The sequence below is a fragment of the Entelurus aequoreus genome, linkage group LG23 (genome assembly GCF_033978785.1).
Source record: "Entelurus aequoreus isolate RoL-2023_Sb linkage group LG23, RoL_Eaeq_v1.1, whole genome shotgun sequence".
Taxonomy (NCBI): domain Eukaryota; kingdom Metazoa; phylum Chordata; class Actinopteri; order Syngnathiformes; family Syngnathidae; genus Entelurus; species Entelurus aequoreus.
In genome coordinates, this window is record NC_084753.1 from 37,651,599 (window position 1) to 37,673,712 (window position 22,114).

The 22,114-nt window shown below is 45.3% G+C and overlaps 1 protein-coding gene and 32 non-coding genes across 33 annotated transcripts in view; 17 read left to right on the forward strand and 16 right to left on the reverse strand.

The window, feature by feature from the left end:
* The window catches only part of LOC133640668 (zinc finger protein 391-like), a 105,669-nt gene that overhangs the window by 47,087 nt on the left and 36,468 nt on the right, over positions 1–22,114 (forward strand). The window lies entirely within an intron of this gene.
* On the reverse strand, positions 161–233 carry trnaf-gaa (transfer RNA phenylalanine (anticodon GAA)). The gene has a single exon. It is a non-coding gene; the product is annotated as a tRNA-Phe (tRNA).
* trnak-uuu (transfer RNA lysine (anticodon UUU)) lies at positions 606–678 on the forward strand. The gene has a single exon. It is a non-coding gene; the product is annotated as a tRNA-Lys (tRNA).
* On the reverse strand, positions 971–1,043 carry trnaf-gaa (transfer RNA phenylalanine (anticodon GAA)). Its single transcript has one exon. It is a non-coding gene; the product is annotated as a tRNA-Phe (tRNA).
* On the forward strand, positions 1,417–1,489 carry trnak-uuu (transfer RNA lysine (anticodon UUU)). The gene has a single exon. It is a non-coding gene; the product is annotated as a tRNA-Lys (tRNA).
* Positions 1,781–1,853, reverse strand: trnaf-gaa (transfer RNA phenylalanine (anticodon GAA)). Its single transcript has one exon. It is a non-coding gene; the product is annotated as a tRNA-Phe (tRNA).
* On the reverse strand, positions 3,130–3,202 carry trnaf-gaa (transfer RNA phenylalanine (anticodon GAA)). Its single transcript has one exon. It is a non-coding gene; the product is annotated as a tRNA-Phe (tRNA).
* On the forward strand, positions 3,575–3,647 carry trnak-uuu (transfer RNA lysine (anticodon UUU)). Its single transcript has one exon. It is a non-coding gene; the product is annotated as a tRNA-Lys (tRNA).
* trnaf-gaa (transfer RNA phenylalanine (anticodon GAA)) lies at positions 3,940–4,012 on the reverse strand. Its single transcript has one exon. It is a non-coding gene; the product is annotated as a tRNA-Phe (tRNA).
* Positions 4,386–4,458, forward strand: trnak-uuu (transfer RNA lysine (anticodon UUU)). Its single transcript has one exon. It is a non-coding gene; the product is annotated as a tRNA-Lys (tRNA).
* Positions 6,099–6,171, reverse strand: trnaf-gaa (transfer RNA phenylalanine (anticodon GAA)). Its single transcript has one exon. It is a non-coding gene; the product is annotated as a tRNA-Phe (tRNA).
* trnak-uuu (transfer RNA lysine (anticodon UUU)) lies at positions 6,544–6,616 on the forward strand. The gene has a single exon. It is a non-coding gene; the product is annotated as a tRNA-Lys (tRNA).
* Positions 6,909–6,981, reverse strand: trnaf-gaa (transfer RNA phenylalanine (anticodon GAA)). The gene has a single exon. It is a non-coding gene; the product is annotated as a tRNA-Phe (tRNA).
* On the forward strand, positions 7,354–7,426 carry trnak-uuu (transfer RNA lysine (anticodon UUU)). Its single transcript has one exon. It is a non-coding gene; the product is annotated as a tRNA-Lys (tRNA).
* On the reverse strand, positions 7,720–7,792 carry trnaf-gaa (transfer RNA phenylalanine (anticodon GAA)). The gene has a single exon. It is a non-coding gene; the product is annotated as a tRNA-Phe (tRNA).
* trnak-uuu (transfer RNA lysine (anticodon UUU)) lies at positions 8,165–8,237 on the forward strand. Its single transcript has one exon. It is a non-coding gene; the product is annotated as a tRNA-Lys (tRNA).
* trnak-uuu (transfer RNA lysine (anticodon UUU)) lies at positions 8,973–9,045 on the forward strand. The gene has a single exon. It is a non-coding gene; the product is annotated as a tRNA-Lys (tRNA).
* trnaf-gaa (transfer RNA phenylalanine (anticodon GAA)) lies at positions 9,335–9,407 on the reverse strand. The gene has a single exon. It is a non-coding gene; the product is annotated as a tRNA-Phe (tRNA).
* On the forward strand, positions 9,778–9,850 carry trnak-uuu (transfer RNA lysine (anticodon UUU)). The gene has a single exon. It is a non-coding gene; the product is annotated as a tRNA-Lys (tRNA).
* On the reverse strand, positions 11,487–11,559 carry trnaf-gaa (transfer RNA phenylalanine (anticodon GAA)). Its single transcript has one exon. It is a non-coding gene; the product is annotated as a tRNA-Phe (tRNA).
* trnak-uuu (transfer RNA lysine (anticodon UUU)) lies at positions 11,932–12,004 on the forward strand. The gene has a single exon. It is a non-coding gene; the product is annotated as a tRNA-Lys (tRNA).
* trnaf-gaa (transfer RNA phenylalanine (anticodon GAA)) lies at positions 12,297–12,369 on the reverse strand. The gene has a single exon. It is a non-coding gene; the product is annotated as a tRNA-Phe (tRNA).
* On the forward strand, positions 12,743–12,815 carry trnak-uuu (transfer RNA lysine (anticodon UUU)). Its single transcript has one exon. It is a non-coding gene; the product is annotated as a tRNA-Lys (tRNA).
* trnaf-gaa (transfer RNA phenylalanine (anticodon GAA)) lies at positions 14,456–14,528 on the reverse strand. Its single transcript has one exon. It is a non-coding gene; the product is annotated as a tRNA-Phe (tRNA).
* On the forward strand, positions 14,901–14,973 carry trnak-uuu (transfer RNA lysine (anticodon UUU)). The gene has a single exon. It is a non-coding gene; the product is annotated as a tRNA-Lys (tRNA).
* trnaf-gaa (transfer RNA phenylalanine (anticodon GAA)) lies at positions 16,611–16,683 on the reverse strand. Its single transcript has one exon. It is a non-coding gene; the product is annotated as a tRNA-Phe (tRNA).
* On the forward strand, positions 17,056–17,128 carry trnak-uuu (transfer RNA lysine (anticodon UUU)). Its single transcript has one exon. It is a non-coding gene; the product is annotated as a tRNA-Lys (tRNA).
* On the reverse strand, positions 17,421–17,493 carry trnaf-gaa (transfer RNA phenylalanine (anticodon GAA)). Its single transcript has one exon. It is a non-coding gene; the product is annotated as a tRNA-Phe (tRNA).
* Positions 17,867–17,939, forward strand: trnak-uuu (transfer RNA lysine (anticodon UUU)). Its single transcript has one exon. It is a non-coding gene; the product is annotated as a tRNA-Lys (tRNA).
* On the reverse strand, positions 19,580–19,652 carry trnaf-gaa (transfer RNA phenylalanine (anticodon GAA)). Its single transcript has one exon. It is a non-coding gene; the product is annotated as a tRNA-Phe (tRNA).
* trnak-uuu (transfer RNA lysine (anticodon UUU)) lies at positions 20,025–20,097 on the forward strand. Its single transcript has one exon. It is a non-coding gene; the product is annotated as a tRNA-Lys (tRNA).
* Positions 20,390–20,462, reverse strand: trnaf-gaa (transfer RNA phenylalanine (anticodon GAA)). Its single transcript has one exon. It is a non-coding gene; the product is annotated as a tRNA-Phe (tRNA).
* On the forward strand, positions 20,836–20,908 carry trnak-uuu (transfer RNA lysine (anticodon UUU)). Its single transcript has one exon. It is a non-coding gene; the product is annotated as a tRNA-Lys (tRNA).

The window sequence follows — 22,114 nt, forward strand, 5'->3', positions numbered from 1 at the left end:
AATACACCATAAAACTAAATAACGGTTATCCAGGTCAAACATGACAACTGATTTTAAGACTGTGCCAGCAAGACAAGCAGGTCACGGACATCCTTTTAATGGAGTACATGCCATAAAAGCCTCCTCAGCAACGACACTAGTTCAAGAAACCGGACTACTATGCTGAAACCCGGGATTGAACCAGGGACCTTTAGATCTTCAGTCTAACGCTCTCCCAACTGAGCTATTTCAGCTTTGGTGAATAACCACTTCAGCAGAAACCCACCCACCTGGATCCACTCTTTGAAATACACCCGAGGACTTACCTGTTGCTGACATTTGAATGCAAAAAAGAGGCCTTCGCAGAAGATTGTCACAGCATATTTTTGGTCAGCAGAACAGAGATTTGAATTCCAAAAACTCAGGGACTTCTTTCTTTGTCTGCACCCTCTGTCTATGATGATTCAAAACTGGCTTAACCGTCAAAAGTTCTAGTTCAAGCAATTGGCAAGCTTGAGCTTTGACAGTTCCCAGCTATTCGCTGAACATCCTAAATAATTTACTTCTCGATGAGGGTGCCAGTATTGTTCTTCTCTCCAACCATGGGCACTGATTAAGTAAAAAGAGCCTGGATAGCTCAGTCGGTAGAGCATCAGACTTTTAATCTGAGGGTCCAGGGTTCAAGTCCCTGTTCAGGCGGTTTATCTCTTTACCTTCCAGTTTTATCTTATTTTCAGCTACCGAAAGACAACATCAACAGCAGTTCTGTATTTGTATGTGAAACAGCACGATTTAATAGTCAAATTAAGAAAAAAACATTGGCAAAAGTACAATACACCATAAAACTAAATAGTGGTTATCCAGGTCAAACATGACAACTGATTTTAAGACTGTGCCAGCAAGACAAGCAGGTCACGGACATCCTTTTAAAGGAGTACATGCCATAAAAGTCTCCTCAGTAATGACACTAGTTCAAGAGACTAGACTACTATGCTGAAACCCGGGATTGAACCAGGGACCTTTAGATCTTCAGTCTAACGCTCTCCCAACTGAGCTATTTCAGCTGAGGTGAATAACCACTTCAGCAGAAACCCACCCACCTGGATCCACTCTTTGAAATACACCCAAGGACTTACCTGTTGCTTACATTTGAATGCAAAAAAAGAGGCCTTCGCAGAAGATTGTCACAGCATATTTTTGGTCAGCAGAACAGAGATTTGAATTCCAAAAACTCAGGGACTTCTTTCTTTGTCTGCACCCTCTGTCTATGATGATTTAAAACTGGCTTAACCGTCAAAAGTTCTAGTTCAAGCAATTGGCAAGCTTGAGCTTTGACAGTTCCCTGCTATTCGCTGAACATCCTAAATAATTTACTTCTCGATGAGGGTTCCAATATTGTTCTTCTCTCCAACCATGGGCAACGATTAAGTAAAAAGAGCCTGGATAGGTCAGTCGGTAGAGCATCAGACTTTTAATCTGAGGGTCCAGGGTTCAAGTCCCTGTTCAGGCGGTTTATCTCTTTACCTTCCAGTTTTATTTTATTTCCAGCTACCGATAGACAACATCAACAGCAGTTCTGTATTTGTATGTGAAACAGCATGATTTAACAATCAAATTAAGAAAAAAACATTAGCAAAAGTACAATACACCATAAAACAAAATAATGGTTATCCAGGTCAAACATGACAACTGATTTTAAAACTGCGCCAGCAACCAAGCAGGTAACGGACATCCTTTTAATGGAGTACATGCCATAAAAGTCTCCTCAGTAATGACACTAGTTCAAGAGACCAGACTACTATGCTGAAACCCAGGATTGAACCAGAGACCTTTAGATCTTCAGTCTAACACTCTCCCAACTGAGCTATTTCAGCTGAGGTCAATGGCTATTTCAGCTGAGGTGAATAACCACTTCAGCAGAAACCCACCCACCTGGATCCACTCTTTGAAATACACCCAAGGACTTACCTGTTGCTGACATTTGAATGCAAAAGAAGCCTTCGCAGAAGATTCCATCCATCCATCCATCCATCTTCAACCGCTTATCCGGAATCGGGTCGCGGGGACAACAGCTCCAGCAAAGACCCCCAGACTTCCCTCTCCAGAGCAACATTTGCGACTTCCTCCTGGGGAATCCCGAAGCGTTCCCAGGCCAGAGAGGAGGTGTAATCCCCCCATCTGGTCCTTGGCCTGCCGCGGGGCCTCCTCCCAGTGGGACGTGCAACGAGGACCTCCCTAGGGAGACGCTCGTGAGGCATCCGCACGAGATGCCCGAACCACCTAAGCTGGCTCCTTTCCAAGCGAAGGAGCAGCGGCTCTACTCCGAGTCTCTCTCGGGTGACTGCACTTCTCACCCTATCTCTAAGGGAGATGCCAGCCACCCTTCTGAGGAAACTCATTTCGGCCGCTTGTATCCGCGATCTTATTCTTTCGGTCATTACCCACACTTCATGACCATAGGTGAGAGTAGGAATGTAGATAGTTCGGTAGACCGAGAGCTTTGCCTTCTGGCTCAGCTCCCGTTTCGTCACAACAGTGCGGCAGAGAGACTGCAATACTGCCCCAGCTGCTCCGATTCTCCGGCTGATTTCCTTCTCCATCTTTCCCTCACTCGTGAACAAGACCCCGAGATACTTAAACTCCTCCACCTGGGACAGAGTCCTGTCCCCTACCCGGACTGTACAAAACATCGGTTTCCTGCTGAGAACCATGGCCTCAGATTTGGAGATGCTGATCCTCATTCCAGCCGCTGAACACTCGGCTGCGAACCGATCCAGTGAGAGCTGAAGGTCACGAACCGAAGGTGCCATCAGGACCACATCATCTGCAAACAGCAGTGACGCAACCTTTAGCCCCCCGAGACGTATACCCTCTCCGCCATGGCCACGACTCCGCCTAGAAATCCTGTCCATGAAAATCACAAACAGTATTTGTATGTGAAACAGCACGATTTAATAGTCAAATTAAGAAAAAAACATTGGCAAAAGTACAATACACCATAAAACTAAATAACGGTTATCCAGGTCAAACATGACAACTGATTTTAAGACTGTGCCAGCAAGACAAGCAGGTCACGGACATCCTTTTAATGGAGTACATGCCATAAAAGCCTCCTCAGCAACGACACTAGTTCAAGAAACCGGACTACTATGCTGAAACCCGGGATTGAACCAGGGACCTTTAGATCTTCAGTCTAACGCTCTCCCAACTGAGCTATTTCAGCTTTGGTGAATAACCACTTCAGCAGAAACCCACCCACCTGGATCCACTCTTTGAAATACACCCGAGGACTTACCTGTTGCTGACATTTGAATGCAAAAAAGAGGCCTTCGCAGAAGATTGTCACAGCATATTTTTGGTCAGCAGAACAGAGATTTGAATTCCAAAAACTCAGGGACTTCTTTCTTTGTCTGCACCCTCTGTCTATGATGATTCAAAACTGGCTTAACCGTCAAAAGTTCTAGTTCAAGCAATTGGCAAGCTTGAGCTTTGACAGTTCCCAGCTATTCGCTGAACATCCTAAATAATTTACTTCTCGATGAGGGTGCCAGTATTGTTCTTCTCTCCAACCATGGGCACTGATTAAGTAAAAAGAGCCTGGATAGCTCAGTCGGTAGAGCATCAGACTTTTAATCTGAGGGTCCAGGGTTCAAGTCCCTGTTCAGGCGGTTTATCTCTTTACCTTCCAGTTTTATCTTATTTTCAGCTACCGAAAGACAACATCAACAGCAGTTCTGTATTTGTATGTGAAACAGCACGATTTAATAGTCAAATTAAGAAAAAAACATTGGCAAAAGTACAATACACCATAAAACTAAATAGTGGTTATCCAGGTCAAACATGACAACTGATTTTAAGACTGTGCCAGCAAGACAAGCAGGTCACGGACATCCTTTTAAAGGAGTACATGCCATAAAAGTCTCCTCAGTAATGACACTAGTTCAAGAGACTAGACTACTATGCTGAAACCCGGGATTGAACCAGGGACCTTTAGATCTTCAGTCTAACGCTCTCCCAACTGAGCTATTTCAGCTGAGGTGAATAACCACTTCAGCAGAAACCCACCCACCTGGATCCACTCTTTGAAATACACCCAAGGACTTACCTGTTGCTTACATTTGAATGCAAAAAAAGAGGCCTTCGCAGAAGATTGTCACAGCATATTTTTGGTCAGCAGAACAGAGATTTGAATTCCAAAAACTCAGGGACTTCTTTCTTTGTCTGCACCCTCTGTCTATGATGATTTAAAACTGGCTTAACCGTCAAAAGTTCTAGTTCAAGCAATTGGCAAGCTTGAGCTTTGACAGTTCCCAGCTATTCGCTGAACATCCTAAATAATTTACTTCTCGATGAAGGTTCCAATATTGTTCTTCTCTCCAACCATGGGCAACGATTAAGTAAAAAGAGCCTGGATAGGTCAGTCGGTAGAGCATCAGACTTTTAATCTGAGGGTCCAGGGTTCAAGTCCCTGTTCAGGCGGTTTATCTCTTTACCTTCCAGTTTTATTTTATTTCCAGCTACCGATAGACAACATCAACAGCAGTTCTGTATTTGTATGTGAAACAGCATGATTTAACAATCAAATTAAGAAAAAAACATTAGCAAAAGTACAATACACCATAAAACAAAATAATGTTTATCCAGGTCAAACATGACAACTGATTTTAAAACTGCGCCAGCAACCAAGCAGGTAACGGACATCCTTTTAATGGAGTACATGCCATAAAAGTCTCCTCAGTAATGACACTAGTTCAAGAGACCAGACTACTATGCTGAAACCCAGGATTGAACCAGAGACCTTTAGATCTTCAGTCTAACACTCTCCCAACTGAGCTATTTCAGCTGAGGTCAATGGCTATTTCAGCTGAGGTGAATAACCACTTCAGCAGAAACCCACCCACCTGGATCCACTCTTTGAAATACACCCAAGGACTTACCTGTTGCTGACATTTGAATGCAAAAGAAGCCTTCGCAGAAGATTCCATCCATCCATCCATCCATCTTCAACCGCTTATCCGGAATCGGGTCGCGGGGACAACAGCTCCAGCAAAGACCCCCAGACTTCCCTCTCCAGAGCAACATTTGCGACTTCCTCCTGGGGAATCCCGAAGCGTTCCCAGGCCAGAGAGGAGGTGTAATCCCCCCATCTGGTCCTTGGCCTGCCGCGGGGCCTCCTCCCAGTGGGACGTGCAACGAGGACCTCCCTAGGGAGACGCTCGTGAGGCATCCGCACGAGATGCCCGAACCACCTAAGCTGGCTCCTTTCCAAGCGAAGGAGCAGCGGCTCTACTCCGAGTCTCTCTCGGGTGACTGCACTTCTCACCCTATCTCTAAGGGAGATGCCAGCCACCCTTCTGAGGAAACTCATTTCGGCCGCTTGTATCCGCGATCTTATTCTTTCGGTCATTACCCACACTTCATGACCATAGGTGAGAGTAGGAATGTAGATAGTTCGGTAGACCGAGAGCTTTGCCTTCTGGCTCAGCTCCCGTTTCGTCACAACAGTGCGGCAGAGAGACTGCAATACTGCCCCAGCTGCTCCGATTCTCCGGCTGATTTCCTTCTCCATCTTTCCCTCACTCGTGAACAAGACCCCGAGATACTTAAACTCCTCCACCTGGGACAGAGTCCTGTCCCCTACCCGGACTGTACAAAACATCGGTTTCCTGCTGAGAACCATGGCCTCAGATTTGGAGATGCTGATCCTCATTCCAGCCGCTGAACACTCGGCTGCGAACCGATCCAGTGAGAGCTGAAGGTCACGAACCGAAGGTGCCATCAGGACCACATCATCTGCAAACAGCAGTGACGCAACCTTTAGCCCCCCGAGACGTATACCCTCTCCGCCATGGCCACGACTCCGCCTAGAAATCCTGTCCATGAAAATCACAAACAGTATTTGTATGTGAAACAGCACGATTTAATAGTCAAATTAAGAAAAAAACATTGGCAAAAGTACAATACACCATAAAACTAAATAACGGTTATCCAGGTCAAACATGACAACTGATTTTAAGACTGTGCCAGCAAGACAAGCAGGTCACGGACATCCTTTTAATGGAGTAGATGCCATAAAAGCCTCCTCAGCAACGACACTAGTTCAAGAAACCGGACTACTATGCTGAAACCCGGGATTGAACCAGGGACCTTTAGATCTTCAGTCTAACGCTCTCCCAACTGAGCTATTTCAGCTTTGGTGAATAACCACTTCAGAAGAAACCCACCCACCTGGATCCACTCTTTGAAATACACCCGAGGACTTACCTGTTGCTGACATTTGAATGCAAAAAAGAGGCCTTCGCAGAAGATTGTCACAGCATATTTTTGGTCAGCAGAACAGAGATTTGAATTCCAAAAACTCAGGGACTTCTTTCTTTGTCTGCACCCTCTGTCTATGATGATTTAAAACTGGCTTAACCGTCAAAAGTTCTAGTTCAAGCAATTGGCAAGCTTGAGCTTTGACAGTTCCCAGCTATTCGCTGAACATCCTAAATGATTTACTTCTCGATGAGGGTGCCAGTATTGTTCTTCTCTCCAACCATGGGCACTGATTAAGTAAAAAGAGCCTGGATAGCTCAGTCGGTAGAACATCAGACTTTTAATATCAGGGTCCAGGGTTCAAGTCCCTGTTCAGGCGGTTTATCTCTTTACCTTCCAGTTGTATCTTATTTTCAGCTACCGAAAGACAACGTCAACAGCAGTTCTGTATTTGTATGTGAAACAGCACGATTTAATAGTCAAATTAAGAAAAAAACATTAGCAAAAGTACAATACACCATAAAACAAAATAATGGTTATCCAGGTCAAACATGACAGCTGATTTTAAGACTGCGCCAACAAGACAAGCAGGTCACAGACATCCTTTTAATGGAGTACATGCCTTAAAAGTCTCCTCAGTAATGACACTAGTTCAAGAAACCGGACTACTATGCTGAAACCCGGGATTGAACCAGGGACCTTTAGATCTTCAGTCTAACGCTCTCCCAACTGAGCTATTTCAGCTTTGGTGAATAACCACTTCAGCAGAAACCCACCCACTTGGATCCACTCTTTGAAATACACCCAAGGACTTACCTGTTGCTGACATTTGAATGCAAAAAAGAGGTCTTCGCAGAAGATTGTCACAGCATATTTTTGGTCAGCAGAACAGAGAATTGAATTCCAAAAACTCAGGGACTTCTTTCTTTGTCCGCACCCTTTGTCTATGATGATTTAAAACTGGCTTAACCGTCAAAAGTTCTAGTTCAAGCAATTGGCAAGCTTGAGCTTTGACAGTTCCCAGCTATTCGCTGAACATCCTAAAGAATTTACTTCTCGATGAGGGTGCCAGTATTGTTCTTCTCTCCAACCATGGGCAACGACGAAGTAAAAAGAGCCTGGATAGCTCAGTCGGTAGAGCATCAGACTTTTAATCTGAGGGTCCAGGGTTCAAGTCCCTGTTCAGGCGGTTTATCTCTTTACCTTCCAGTTTAAGCTTATTTTCAGCTACCGAAAGACAACATCGACAGCAGTTCTGTATTTGTATGTGAAACAGCATGATTTAATAGTCAAATTTAGAAAAAAAACATTAGCAAAAGTACAATACACCATAAAACAAAATAATGGTTATCTAGGTCAAACATGACAGCTGATTTTAAGACTGCGCCAACAAGACAAGCAGGTCACGGACATCCTTTTAATGGAGTACATGCCTTAAAAGTCTCCTCAGTAATGACACTAGTTCAAGAAACCGGACTACTATGCTGAAACCCGGGATTGAACCAGGGACCTTTAGATCTTCAGTCTAACGCTCTCCCAACTGAGCTATTTCAGCTTTGGTGAATAACCACTTCAGCAGAAACCCACCCACCTGGACCCACTCTTTGAAATACACCCAAAGACTTACCTGTTGCTGACATTTGAATGCAAAAAAGAGGCCTTCGCAGAAGATTGTCACAGCATATTTTTGGTCAGCAGAACAGAGATTTGAATTCCAAAAACTCAGGGACTTCTTTCTTTGTCTGCACCCTCTGTCTATGATGATTTAAAACTGGCTTAACCGTCAAAAGTTCTACTTCAAGCAATTGGCAAGCTTGAGCTTTGACCGTTCCCAGCTATTCGCTGAACATCCTAAATAATTTACTTCTCGATGAGGGTGCCAGTATTGTTCTTCTCTTCAACCATGGGCAACGATGAAGTAAAAAGAGCCTGGATAGCTCAGTCGGTAGAGCATCAGACTTTTAATCTGAGGGTCCAGGGTTCAAGTCCCTGTTCAGGCGGTTTATCTCTTTACCTTCCAGTTTTATTTTTATTTCAGCTACCGAAAGACAACATCAACAGGAGTTCTGTATTTGTATGTGAAACAGCACAATTAAATAGTCAAATTAAGAAAAAAACATTGGCAAAAGTACAATACACCATAAAACAAAATAATGGTTATCCAGGTCAAACATGACAACTGATTTTAAGACTGTGCCAGCAAGACAAGCAGGTCACGGACATCCTTTTAAAGGAGTACATGCCTTAAAAGTCTCCTCAGTAATGACACTAGTTCAAGAGACCGGACTACTCTGCTGAAACACGGGATTGAACCAGGGACCTTTAGATCTTCAGTCTAACGCGCTCCCAAATGAGCTATTTCAGCTGAGGTTGATAACCACTTCAGCAGAAACCCACTCACCTGGATCCACTCTTTAAAATACACCCAAGGACTTACCTGTTGCTGACATTTGAATGCAAAAGAAGCCTTCGCAGAAGATTGTCACAGCATATTTTTGGTCAGCAGAACAGAGATTTGAATTCCAAAAACTCAGGGACTTCTTTCTTTGTCTGCACCCTCTGTCTATGATGATTTAAAACTGGCTTAACCGTCAAAAGTTCTAGTTCAAGCAATTGGCAAGCTTGAGCTTTGACAGTTCCCAGCTATTCGCTGAACATCCTAAATAATTTTCTTCTCGATGAGGGTGCCAGTATTGTTCTTCTCTCCAACCATGGGCAATGATTAAGTAAAAAGAGCCTGGATAGCTCAGTCGGTAGAGCATCAGACTTTTAATCTGAGGGTCCAGGGTTCAAGTCCCTGTTCAGGCGGTTTATCTCTTTACCTTCCAGTTTTAGCTTATTTTCAGCTACCGAAAGACAACATCAGCAGTTCTTTATGTGTTTGTGAAACAGCACGATTTAATAGTCAAATTAAGAAAAAAACATTGGCAAAAGTACAATACACCATAAAACTAAATAATGGTTATCCAGGTCAAACATGACAACTGATTTTAAGACTGCGCCAGCAAGACAAGCAGGTCACGGACATCCTTTTAAAGGAGTACATGCCATAAAAGTCTCTTTAGTAATGACACTAGTTCAAGAGACCAGACTACTATGCTGAAACCCGGGATTGAACCAGGGACCTTTAGATCTTCAGTCTAACGCTCTCCCAACTGAGCTATTTCAGCTGAGTTGAATAACCACTTCAGCAGAAACCCACCCACCTGGATCCACTCTTTGAAATACACCCAAGGATTTACCTGTTGCTGACATTTGAATGCAAAAGAAGCCTTCGCAGAAGATTGTCACAGCATATTTTTGGTCAGCAGAACAGAGATTTGAATTCCAAGAACTCAGGGACTTCTTTCTTTGTCTGCACCCTCTGTCTATGATGATTTAAAACTGGCTTAACCGTCAACAGTTCTAGTTCAAGCAATTGGCAAGCTTGAGCTTTGACAGTTCCCAGCTATTCGCTGAACATCCTAAATAATTTACTTCTCGATGAGGGTGCCAGTATTGTTCTTCTCTCCAACCATGGGCACTGATTAAGTAAAAAGAGCCTGGATAGCTCAGTCGGTAGAGCATCAGACTTTTAATCTGAGGGTCCAGGGTTCAAGTCCCTGTTCAGGCGGTTTATCTCTTTACCTTCCAGTTTTATTTTATTTCCAGCTACCGATAGACAACATCAACAGCAGTTCTGTATTTGTATGTGAAACAGCATGATTTAACAATCAAATTAAGAAAAAAACATTAGCAAAAGTACAATACACCATAAAACAAAATAATGGTTATCCAGGTCAAACATGACAACTGATTTTAAAACTGCGCCAGCAACCAAGCAGGTAACGGACATCCTTTTAATGGAGTACATGCCATAAAAGTCTCCTCAGTAATGACACTAGTTCAAGAGACCAGACTACTATGCTGAAACCCAGGATTGAACCAGAGACCTTTAGATCTTCAGTCTAACACTCTCCCAACTGAGCTATTTCAGCTGAGGTCAATGGCTATTTCAGCTGAGGTGAATAACCACTTCAGCAGAAACCCACCCACCTGGATCCACTCTTTGAAATACACCCAAGGACTTACCTGTTGCTGACATTTGAATGCAAAAGAAGCCTTCGCAGAAGATTCCATCCATCCATCCATCTTCAACCGCTTATCCGGAATCGGGTCGCGGGGACAACAGCTCCAGCAAAGACCCCCAGACTTCCCTCTCCAGAGCAACATTTGCGACTTCCTCCTGGGGAATCCCGAAGCGTTCCCAGGCCAGAGAGGAGGTGTAATCCCCCCATCTGGTCCTTGGCCTGCCGCGGGGCCTCCTCCCAGTGGGACGTGCAACGAGGACCTCCCTAGGGAGACGCTCGTGAGGCATCCGCACGAGATGCCCGAACCACCTAAGCTGGCTCCTTTCCAAGCGAAGGAGCAGCGGCTCTACTCCGAGTCTCTCTCGGGTGACTGCACTTCTCACCCTATCTCTAAGGGAGATGCCAGCCACCCTTCTGAGGAAACTCATTTCGGCCGCTTGTATCCGCGATCTTATTCTTTCGGTCATTACCCACACTTCATGACCATAGGTGAGAGTAGGAATGTAGATAGTTCGGTAGACCGAGAGCTTTGCCTTCTGGCTCAGCTCCCGTTTCGTCACAACAGTGCGGCAGAGAGACTGCAATACTGCCCCAGCTGCTCCGATTCTCCGGCTGATTTCCTTCTCCATCTTTCCCTCACTCGTGAACAAGACCCCGAGATACTTAAACTCCTCCACCTGGGACAGAGTCCTGTCCCCTACCCGGACTGTACACAACATCGGTTTCCTGCTGAGAACCATGGCCTCAGATTTGGAGATGCTGATCCTCATTCCAGCCGCTGAACACTCGGCTGCGAACCGATCCAGTGAGAGCTGAAGGTCACGAACCGAAGGTGCCATCAGGACCACATCATCTGCAAACAGCAGTGACGCAACCTTTAGCCCCCCGAGACGTATACCCTCTCCGCCATGGCCACGACTCCGCCTAGAAATCCTGTCCATGAAAATCACAAACAGTATTTGTATGTGAAACAGCACGATTTAATAGTCAAATTAAGAAAAAAACATTGGCAAAAGTACAATACACCATAAAACTAAATAACGGTTATCCAGGTCAAACATGACAACTGATTTTAAGACTGTGCCAGCAAGACAAGCAGGTCACGGACATCCTTTTAATGGAGTAGATGCCATAAAAGCCTCCTCAGCAACGACACTAGTTCAGGAAACCGGACTACTATGCTGAAACCCGGGATTGAACCAGGGACCTTTAGATCTTCAGTCTAACGCTCTCCCAACTGAGCTATTTCAGCTTTGGTAAATAACCACTTCAGCAGAAACCCACCCACCTGGATCCACTCTTTGAAATACACCCGAGGACTTACCTGTTGCTGACATTTGAATGCAAAAAAGAGGCCTTCGCAGAAGATTGTCACAGCATATTTTTGGTCAGCAGAACAGAGATTTGAATTCCAAAAACTCAGGGACTTCTTTCTTTGTCTGCACCCTCTGTCTATGATGATTCAAAACTGGCTTAACCGTCAAAAGTTCTAGTTCAAGCAATTGGCAAGCTTGAGCTTTGACAGTTCCCAGCTATTCGCTGAACATCCTAAATAATTTACTTCTCGATGAGGGTGCCAGTATTGTTCTTCTCTCCAACCATGGGCACTGATTAAGTAAAAAGAGCCTGGATAGCTCAGTCGGTAGAGCATCAGACTTTTAATCTGAGGGTCCAGGGTTCAAGTCCCTGTTCAGGCGGTTTATCTCTTTACCTTCCAGTTTTATCTTATTTTCAGCTACCGAAAGACAACATCAACAGCAGTTCTGTATTTGTATGTGAAACAGCACGATTTAATAGTCAAATTAAGAAAAAAACATTGGCAAAAGTACAATACACCATAAAACTAAATAGTGGTTATCCAGGTCAAACATGACAACTGATTTTAAGACTGTGCCAGCAAGACAAGCAGGTCACGGACATCCTTTTAAAGGAGTACATGCCATAAAAGTCTCCTCAGTAATGACACTAGTTCAAGAGACTAGACTACTATGCTGAAACCCGGGATTGAACCAGGGACCTTTAGATCTTCAGTCTAACGCTCTCCCAACTGAGCTATTTCAGCTGAGGTGAATAACCACTTCAGCAGAAACCCACCCACCTGGATCCACTCTTTGAAATACACCCAAGGACTTACCTGTTGCTTACATTTGAATGCAAAAAAAGAGGCCTTCGCAGAAGATTGTCACAGCATATTTTTGGTCAGCAGAACAGAGATTTGAATTCCAAAAACTCAGGGACTTCTTTCTTTGTCTGCACCCTCTGTCTATGATGATTTAAAACTGGCTTAACCGTCAAAAGTTCTAGTTCAAGCAATTGGCAAGCTTGAGCTTTGACAGTTCCCAGCTATTCGCTGAACATCCTAAATAATTTACTTCTCGATGAGGGTTCCAATATTGTTCTTCTCTCCAACCATGGGCAACGATTAAGTAAAAAGAGCCTGGATAGGTCAGTCGGTAGAGCATCAGACTTTTAATCTGAGGGTCCAGGGTTCAAGTCCCTGTTCAGGCGGTTTATCTCTTTACCTTCCAGTTTTATTTTATTTCCAGCTACCGATAGACAACATCAACAGCAGTTCTGTATTTGTATGTGAAACAGCATGATTTAACAATCAAATTAAGAAAAAAACATTAGCAAAAGTACAATACACCATAAAACAAAATAATGGTTATCCAGGTCAAACATGACAACTGATTTTAAAACTGCGCCAGCAACCAAGCAGGTAACGGACATCCTTTTAATGGAGTACATGCCATAAAAGTCTCCTCAGTAATGACACTAGTTCAAGAGACCAGACTACTATGCTGAAACCCAGGATTGAACCAGAGACCTTTAGATCTTCAGTCTAACACTCTCCCAACTGAGCTATTTCAGCTGAGGTCAATGGCTATTTCAGCTGAGGTGAATAACCACTTCAGCAGAAACCCACCCACCTGGATCCACTCTTTGAAATACACCCAAGGACTTACCTGTTGCTGACATTTGAATGCAAAAGAAGCCTTCGCAGAAGATTCCATCCATCCATCCATCCATCTTCAACCGCTTATCCGGAATCGGGTCGCGGGGACAACAGCTCCAGCAAAGACCCCCAGACTTCCCTCTCCAGAGCAACATTTGCGACTTCCTCCTGGGGAATCCCGAAGCGTTCCCAGGCCAGAGAGGAGGTGTAATCCCCCCATCTGGTCCTTGGCCTGCCGCGGGGCCTCCTCCCAGTGGGACGTGCAACGAGGACCTCCCTAGGGAGACGCTCGTGAGGCATCCGCACGAGATGCCCGAACCACCTAAGCTGGCTCCTTTCCAAGCGAAGGAGCAGCGGCTCTACTCCGAGTCTCTCTCGGGTGACTGCACTTCTCACCCTATCTCTAAGGGAGATGCCAGCCACCCTTCTGAGGAAACTCATTTCGGCCGCTTGTATCCGCGATCTTATTCTTTCGGTCATTACCCACACTTCATGACCATAGGTGAGAGTAGGAATGTAGATAGTTCGGTAGACCGAGAGCTTTGCCTTCTGGCTCAGCTCCCGTTTCGTCACAACAGTGCGGCAGAGAGACTGCAATACTGCCCCAGCTGCTCCGATTCTCCGGCTGATTTCCTTCTCCATCTTTCCCTCACTCGTGAACAAGACCCCGAGATACTTAAACTCCTCCACCTGGGACAGAGTCCTGTCCCCTACCCGGACTGTACAAAACATCGGTTTCCTGCTGAGAACCATGGCCTCAGATTTGGAGATGCTGATCCTCATTCCAGCCGCTGAACACTCGGCTGCGAACCGATCCAGTGAGAGCTGAAGGTCACGAACCGAAGGTGCCATCAGGACCACATCATCTGCAAACAGCAGTGACGCAACCTTTAGCCCCCCGAGACGTATACCCTCTCCGCCATGGCCACGACTCCGCCTAGAAATCCTGTCCATGAAAATCACAAACAGTATTTGTATGTGAAACAGCACGATTTAATAGTCAAATTAAGAAAAAAACATTGGCAAAAGTACAATACACCATAAAACTAAATAACGGTTATCCAGGTCAAACATGACAACTGATTTTAAGACTGTGCCAGCAAGACAAGCAGGTCACGGACATCCTTTTAATGGAGTACATGCCATAAAAGCCTCCTCAGCAACGACACTAGTTCAAGAAACCGGACTACTATGCTGAAACCCGGGATTGAACCAGGGACCTTTAGATCTTCAGTCTAACGCTCTCCCAACTGAGCTATTTCAGCTTTGGTGAATAACCACTTCAGCAGAAACCCACCCACCTGGATCCACTCTTTGAAATACCCCCGAGGACTTACCTGTTGCTGACATTTGAATGCAAAAAAGAGGCCTTCGCAGAAGATTGTCACAGCATATTTTTGGTCAGCAGAACAGAGATTTGAATTCCAAAAACTCAGGGACTTCTTTCTTTGTCTGCACCCTCTGTCTATGATGATTCAAAACTGGCTTAACCGTCAAAAGTTCTAGTTCAAGCAATTGGCAAGCTTGAGCTTTGACAGTTCCCAGCTATTCGCTGAACATCCTAAATAATTTACTTCTCGATGAGGGTGCCAGTATTGTTCTTCTCTCCAACCATGGGCACTGATTAAGTAAAAAGAGCCTGGATAGCTCAGTCGGTAGAGCATCAGACTTTTAATCTGAGGGTCCAGGGTTCAAGTCCCTGTTCAGGCGGTTTATCTCTTTACCTTCCAGTTTTATCTTATTTTCAGCTACCGAAAGACAACATCAACAGCAGTTCTGTATTTGTATGTGAAACAGCACGATTTAATAGTCAAATTAAGAAAAAAACATTGGCAAAAGTACAATACACCATAAAACTAAATAGTGGTTATCCAGGTCAAACATGACAACTGATTTTAAGACTGTGCCAGCAAGACAAGCAGGTCACGGACATCCTTTTAAAGGAGTACATGCCATAAAAGTCTCCTCAGTAATGACACTAGTTCAAGAGACTAGACTACTATGCTGAAACCCAGGATTGAACCAGAGACCTTTAGATCTTCAGTCTAACACTCTCCCAACTGAGCTATTTCAGCTGAGGTCAATGGCTATTTCAGCTGAGGTGAATAACCACTTCAGCAGAAACCCACCCACCTGGATCCACTCTTTGAAATACACCCAAGGACTTACCTGTTGCTGACATTTGAATGCAAAAGAAGCCTTCGCAAAAGATTCCATCCATCCATCCATCTTCAACCGCTTATCCGGAATCGGGTCGCGGGGACAACAGCTCCAGCAAAGACCCCCAGACTTCCCTCTCCAGAGCAACATTTGCGACTTCCTCCTGGGGAATCCCGAAGCGTTCCCAGGCCAGAGAGGAGGTGTAATCCCCCCATCTGGTCCTTGGCCTGCCGCGGGGCCCCCTCCCAGTGGGACGTGCAACGAGGACCTCCCTAGGGAGACGCTCGTGAGGCATCCGCACGAGATGCCCGAACCACCTAAGCTGGCTCCTTTCCAAGCGAAGGAGCAGCGGCTCTACTCCGAGTCTCTCTCGGGTGACTGCACTTCTCACCCTATCTCTAAGGGAGATGCCAGCCACCCTTCTGAGGAAACTCATTTCGGCCGCTTGTATCCGCGATCTTATTCTTTCGGTCATTACCCACACTTCATGACCATAGGTGAGAGTAGGAATGTAGATAGTTCGGTAGACCGAGAGCTTTGCCTTCTGGCTCAGCTCCCGTTTCGTCACAACAGTGCGGCAGAGAGACTGCAATACTGCCCCAGCTGCTCCGATTCTCCGGCTGATTTCCTTCTCCATCTTTCCCTCACTCGTGAACAAGACCCCGAGATACTTAAACTCCTCCACCTGGGACAGAGTCCTGTCCCCTACCCGGACTGTACACAACATCGGTTTCCTGCTGAGAACCATGGCCTCAGATTTGGAGATGCTGATCCTCATTCCAGCCGCTGAACACTCGGCTGCGAACCGATCCAGTGAGAGCTGAAGGTCACGAACCGAAGGTGCCATCAGGACCACATCATCTGCAAACAGCAGTGACGCAACCTTTAGCCCCCCGAGACGTATACCCTCTCCGCCATGGCCACGACTCCGCCTAGAAATCCTGTCCATGAAAATCACAAACAGTATTTGTATGTGAAACAGCACGATTTAATAGTCAAATTAAGAAAAAAACATTGGCAAAAGTACAATACACCATAAAACTAAATAACGGTTATCCAGGTCAAACATGACAACTGATTTTAAGACTGTGCCAGCAAGACAAGCAGGTCACGGACATCCTTTTAATGGAGTAGATGCCATAAAAGCCTCCTCAGCAACGACACTAGTTCAAGAAACCGGACTACTATGCTGAAACCCGGGATTGAACCAGGGACCTTTAGATCTTCAGTCTAACGCTCTCCCAACTGAGCTATTTCAGCTTTGGTAAATAACCACTTCAGCAGAAACCCACCCACCTGGATCCACTCTTTGAAATACACCCAAGGACTTACCTGTTGCTGACATTTGAATGCAAAAAAGAGGCCTTCGCAGAAGATTGTCACAGCATATTTTTGGTCAGCAGAACAGAGATTTGAATTCCAAAAACTCAGGGACTTCTTTCTTTGTCTGCACCCTCTGTCTATGATGATTCAAAACTGGCTTAACCGTCAAAAGTTCTAGTTCAAGCAATTGGCAAGCTTGAGCTTTGACAGTTCCCAGCTATTCGCTGAACATCCTAAATAATTTACTTCTCGATGAGGGTGCCAGTATTGTTCTTCTCTCCAACCATGGGCACTGATTAAGTAAAAAGAGCCTGGATAGCTCAGTCGGTAGAGCATCAGACTTTTAATCTGAGGGTCCAGGGTTCAAGTCCCTGTTCAGGCGGTTTATCTCTTTACCTTCCAGTTTTATCTTATTTTCAGCTACCGAAAGACAACATCAACAGCAGTTCTGTATTTGTATGTGAAACAGCACGATTTAATAGTCAAATTAAGAAAAAAACATTGGCAAAAGTACAATACACCATAAAACTAAATAGTGGTTATCCAGGTCAAACATGACAACTGATTTTAAGACTGTGCCAGCAAGACAAGCAGGTCACGGACATCCTTTTAAAGGAGTACATGCCATAAAAGTCTCCTCAGTAATGACACTAGTTCAAGAGACTAGACTACTATGCTGAAACCCGGGATTGAACCAGGGACCTTTAGATCTTCAGTCTAACGCTCTCCCAACTGAGCTATTTCAGCTGAGGTGAATAACCACTTCAGCAGAAACCCACCCACCTGGATCCACTCTTTGAAATACACCCAAGGACTTACCTGTTGCTTACATTTGAATGCAAAAAAAGAGGCCTTCGCAGAAGATTGTCACAGCATATTTTTGGTCAGCAGAACAGAGATTTGAATTCCAAAAACTCAGGGACTTCTTTCTTTGTCTGCACCCTCTGTCTATGATGATTTAAAACTGGCTTAACCGTCAAAAGTTCTAGTTCAAGCAATTGGCAAGCTTGAGCTTTGACAGTTCCCAGCTATTCGCTGAACATCCTAAATAATTTACTTCTCGATGAGGGTTCCAATATTGTTCTTCTCTCCAACCATGGGCAACGATTAAGTAAAAAGAGCCTGGATAGGTCAGTCGGTAGAGCATCAGACTTTTAATCTGAGGGTCCAGGGTTCAAGTCCCTGTTCAGGCGGTTTATCTCTTTACCTTCCAGTTTTATTTTATTTCCAGCTACCGATAGACAACATCAACAGCAGTTCTGTATTTGTATGTGAAACAGCATGATTTAACAATCAAATTAAGAAAAAAACATTAGCAAAAGTACAATACACCATAAAACAAAATAATGGTTATCCAGGTCAAACATGACAACTGATTTTAAAACTGCGCCAGCAACCAAGCAGGTAACGGACATCCTTTTAATGGAGTACATGCCATAAAAGTCTCCTCAGTAATGACACTAGTTCAAGAGACCAGACTACTATGCTGAAACCCAGGATTGAACCAGAGACCTTTAGATCTTCAGTCTAACACTCTCCCAACTGAGCTATTTCAGCTGAGGTCAATGGCTATTTCAGCTGAGGTGAATAACCACTTCAGCAGAAACCCACCCACCTGGATCCACTCTTTGAAATACACCCAAGGACTTACCTGTTGCTGACATTTGAATGCAAAAGAAGCCTTCGCAGAAGATTCCATCCATCCATCCATCCATCTTCAACCGCTTATCCGGAATCGGGTCGCGGGGACAACAGCTCCAGCAAAGACCCCCAGACTTCCCTCTCCAGAGCAACATTTGCGACTTCCTCCTGGGGAATCCCGAAGCGTTCCCAGGCCAGAGAGGAGGTGTAATCCCCCCATCTGGTCCTTGGCCTGCCGCGGGGCCTCCTCCCAGTGGGACGTGCAACGAGGACCTCCCTAGGGAGACGCTCGTGAGGCATCCGCACGAGATGCCCGAACCACCTAAGCTGGCTCCTTTCCAAGCGAAGGAGCAGCGGCTCTACTCCGAGTCTCTCTCGGGTGACTGCACTTCTCACCCTATCTCTAAGGGAGATGCCAGCCACCCTTCTGAGGAAACTCATTTCGGCCGCTTGTATCCGCGATCTTATTCTTTCGGTCATTACCCACACTTCATGACCATAGGTGAGAGTAGGAATGTAGATAGTTCGGTAGACCGAGAGCTTTGCCTTCTGGCTCAGCTCCCGTTTCGTCACAACAGTGCGGCAGAGAGACTGCAATACTGCCCCAGCTGCTCCGATTCTCCGGCTGATTTCCTTCTCCATCTTTCCCTCACTCGTGAACAAGACCCCGAGATACTTAAACTCCTCCACCTGGGACAGAGTCCTGTCCCCTACCCGGACTGTACAAAACATCGGTTTCCTGCTGAGAACCATGGCCTCAGATTTGGAGATGCTGATCCTCATTCCAGCCGCTGAACACTCGGCTGCGAACCGATCCAGTGAGAGCTGAAGGTCACGAACCGAAGGTGCCATCAGGACCACATCATCTGCAAACAGCAGTGACGCAACCTTTAGCCCCCCGAGACGTATACCCTCTCCGCCATGGCCACGACTCCGCCTAGAAATCCTGTCCATGAAAATCACAAACAGTATTTGTATGTGAAACAGCACGATTTAATAGTCAAATTAAGAAAAAAACATTGGCAAAAGTACAATACACCATAAAACTAAATAACGGTTATCCAGGTCAAACATGACAACTGATTTTAAGACTGTGCCAGCAAGACAAGCAGGTCACGGACATCCTTTTAATGGAGTACATGCCATAAAAGCCTCCTCAGCAACGACACTAGTTCAAGAAACCGGACTACTATGCTGAAACCCGGGATTGAACCAGGGACCTTTAGATCTTCAGTCTAACGCTCTCCCAACTGAGCTATTTCAGCTTTGGTGAATAACCACTTCAGCAGAAACCCACCCACCTGGATCCACTCTTTGAAATACCCCCGAGGACTTACCTGTTGCTGACATTTGAATGCAAAAAAGAGGCCTTCGCAGAAGATTGTCACAGCATATTTTTGGTCAGCAGAACAGAGATTTGAATTCCAAAAACTCAGGGACTTCTTTCTTTGTCTGCACCCTCTGTCTATGATGATTCAAAACTGGCTTAACCGTCAAAAGTTCTAGTTCAAGCAATTGGCAAGCTTGAGCTTTGACAGTTCCCAGCTATTCGCTGAACATCCTAAATAATTTACTTCTCGATGAGGGTGCCAGTATTGTTCTTCTCTCCAACCATGGGCACTGATTAAGTAAAAAGAGCCTGGATAGCTCAGTCGGTAGAGCATCAGACTTTTAATCTGAGGGTCCAGGGTTCAAGTCCCTGTTCAGGCGGTTTATCTCTTTACCTTCCAGTTTTATCTTATTTTCAGCTACCGAAAGACAACATCAACAGCAGTTCTGTATTTGTATGTGAAACAGCACGATTTAATAGTCAAATTAAGAAAAAAACATTGGCAAAAGTACAATACACCATAAAACTAAATAGTGGTTATCCAGGTCAAACATGACAACTGATTTTAAGACTGTGCCAGCAAGACAAGCAGGTCACGGACATCCTTTTAAAGGAGTACATGCCATAAAAGTCTCCTCAGTAATGACACTAGTTCAAGAGACTAGACTACTATGCTGAAACCCGGGATTGAACCAGGGACCTTTAGATCTTCAGTCTAACGCTCTCCCAACTGAGCTATTTCAGCTGAGGTGAATAACCACTTCAGCAGAAACCCACCCACCTGGATCCACTCTTTGAAATACACCCAAGGACTTACCTGTTGCTTACATTTGAATGCAAAAAAAGAGGCCTTCGCAGAAGATTGTCACAGCATATTTTTGGTCAGCAGAACAGAGATTTGAATTCCAAAAACTCAGGGACTTCTTTCTTTGTCTGCACCCTCTGTCTATGATGATTTAAAACTGGCTTAACCGTCAAAAGTTCTAGTTCAAGCAATTGGCAAGCTTGAGCTTTGACAGTTCCCAGCTATTCGCTGAACATCCTAAATAATTTACTTCTCGATGAAGGTTCCAATATTGTTCTTCTCTCCAACCATGGGCAACGATTAAGTAAAAAGAGCCTGGATAGGTCAGTCGGTAGAGCATCAGACTTTTAATCTGAGGGTCCAGGGTTCAAGTCCCTGTTCAGGCGGTTTATCTCTTTACCTTCCAGTTTTATTTTATTTCCAGCTACCGATAGACAACATCAACAGCAGTTCTGTATTTGTATGTGAAACAGCATGATTTAACAATCAAATTAAGAAAAAAACATTAGCAAAAGTACAATACACCATAAAACAAAATAATGGTTATCCAGGTCAAACATGACAACTGATTTTAAAACTGCGCCAGCAACCAAGCAGGTAACGGACATCCTTTTAATGGAGTACATGCCATAAAAGTCTCCTCAGTAATGACACTAGTTCAAGAGACCAGACTACTATGCTGAAACCCAGGATTGAACCAGAGACCTTTAGATCTTCAGTCTAACACTCTCCCAACTGAGCTATTTCAGCTGAGGTCAATGGCTATTTCAGCTGAGGTGAATAACCACTTCAGCAGAAACCCACCCACCTGGATCCACTCTTTGAAATACACCCAAGGACTTACCTGTTGCTGACATTTGAATGCAAAAGAAGCCTTCGCAGAAGATTCCATCCATCCATCCATCCATCTTCAACCGCTTATCCGGAATCGGGTCGCGTGGACAACAGCTCCAGCAAAGACCCCCAGACTTCCCTCTCCAGAGCAACATTTGCGACTTCCTCCTGGGGAATCCCGAAGCGTTCCCAGGCCAGAGAGGAGGTGTAATCCCCCCATCTGGTCCTTGGCCTGCCGCGGGGCCTCCTCCCAGTGGGACGTGCAACGAGGACCTCCCTAGGGAGACACTCGTGAGGCATCCGCACGAGATGCCCGAACCACCTAAGCTGGCTCCTTTCCAAGCGAAGGAGCAGCGGCTCTACTCCGAGTCTCTCTCGGGTGACTGCACTTCTCACCCTATCTCTAAGGGAGATGCCAGCCACCCTTCTGAGGAAACTCATTTCGGCCGCTTGTATCCGCGATCTTATTCTTTCGGTCATTACCCACACTTCATGACCATAGGTGAGAGTAGGAATGTAGATAGTTCGGTAGACCGAGAGCTTTGCCTTCTGGCTCAGCTCCCGTTTCGTCACAACAGTGCGGCAGAGAGACTGCAATACTGCCCCAGCTGCTCCGATTCTCCGGCTGATTTCCTTCTCCATCTTTCCCTCACTCGTGAACAAGACCCCGAGATACTTAAACTCCTCCACCTGGGACAGAGTCCTGTCCCCTACCCGGACTGTACAAAACATCGGTTTCCTGCTGAGAACCATGGCCT